We start from the raw sequence: 1,786 nt of genomic DNA, 5'->3' as shown, positions 1-1,786 counted from the left end.
CCCCCCCCTTTTCTGGCTTAGTGGAATAATTTTATTTAAAACACCAGGTTTCTGCTTAGAAATGCATGCATTTCAGTAGCGAATAATAACTTGAAGTAAACAAGAAACTTAACAGTTCAGTTCTGGGAGTTTAACATAGGGATTTGCCACATATAAGATGATCAAGTAGCAGCTGCTGTGCTGTATGCTCTCTGAAAAGAGCTAGTCTTCAGCACACGTGCTCAGAGGCCTTTGCATAGTCTTAGACCTCATTCTGATGTTCTAGCAAATTCAAATACTGAATAACCAGAGAATCACTCTGAAAGATGAATTTTTCTTTTAAAACCCATTGAATTCCAAAATGAAAGAAGTGTGATCGCACTGAAGATACAAACACAAGTTATAAGTAGTGCCATTAGTTAGAAAGAGTCAAATGCTGTTGGGTAGATAAAAGACAAAAAAAGACAAGTTGGGCACTCGGGTTTCATAGATTCATAGATTCATAGATTAAGGGTCGGAAGGGACCTAGTAGATCTTCTAGCCCGACCCCCTGCCAGGGCGGGAGAACAACAAAAAACCGCAAAAAGAGAAATGGGACTCAAATGAGTCCAGCCAGGTAGGCATCTAGCCTCTTCTTAAAGACCCCCAGGGTAGGGGCCAGCACCACTTCCCTTGGAAGTTGGTTCCAGCTCCTAGCCGCCCTAACTGTGAAGTAGTTTTTGCGGATGTCCAATCTATACCTCCCCTCCATCAACTTGTGCCCATTGCTTCTTGTTATGCCAGCGGGCGCTAGGGGAAACAGCGTCTCCCCCAAACGCTTCTGGTCCCCCCTAGTGAGTCTATAGACTGTCACCAGGTCCCCCCTCAGCCTTCTCTTATGGAGGCTGAATAGGTTCAGGTCCCGCAGTCTCTCACTGTAGGGTCTGCCCTGTTGTCCCCGGATCATGCGGGTGGCCCTCCTCTGGACCCTCTCCATGTTGTCCACATCCCTCTTGAAATGGGGCGCACAGAACTGGACACAATACTCCAGCTGTGGCCTGACCAGCGTCGCGTAGAGGGGGAGGATCACCTCCTTGGCTCTACTCGAGATGCACCTGTGGATGCACGACAAGGTCCGGTTAGCCCTGCCAACGATGACCTCGCATTGTCGGCCCATGTTCATCTTGGAGTCAATAATGACTCCAAGATCCCTTTCTGCCTCCGTGCTCTCGAGTAAGGAGTTCCCCATTGTGTAAGTGGGTGGTGACAGTGGCTTACTGAGACAGATCCATTTGTGTTTTATATGCTCAGAATTTATTTTAAGTCAAAGGAATATGAATTTTGGAATGTAAAAATGGTCCAGGCAGCTGTATCTTTCTCTGGTTTGCATATGTGTTTTTAATTTGTATTGTTCTTCAATAGCTGGAAAAAATTAAACAAGCTGCCATTTAACTAATTGCTGCTGACAAACCTTGGTTTGTGTATTTCTTGTGAATTAACATTTAAACCATACCCTCTTGAATTAACCACATGGAATAAATTAAGTCATATTAATTAAATACTAGCTTGCTAGCAGATAAAAAAAGAATTATGAATCTATTGATTTTGCAGATTTCAAGCAGAACATAACTTCTAAACTTAATATTTCTGCATATCAAGGCAAAAATCCATAACCTCAAGTTATTTTACATTTGCTATAGTAGATTGAGTCTGGGAGCACCAGACGAGCATGCACATGTGGTACGTGGCGCCGCGGACCCATCTGTGGCACCGGAAACCGCATGTACTACACATGCAGGCATTCACCATGCTGCTAATTTGACACCAG

The sequence above is a fragment of the Gavialis gangeticus genome, unplaced genomic scaffold, assembly GCF_001723915.1.
Source record: "Gavialis gangeticus isolate Ggan-Ray unplaced genomic scaffold, GavGan_comp1, whole genome shotgun sequence".
Taxonomy (NCBI): Eukaryota; Metazoa; Chordata; order Crocodylia; family Gavialidae; genus Gavialis; species Gavialis gangeticus.
This window is presented reverse-complemented; position numbering follows the sequence as displayed.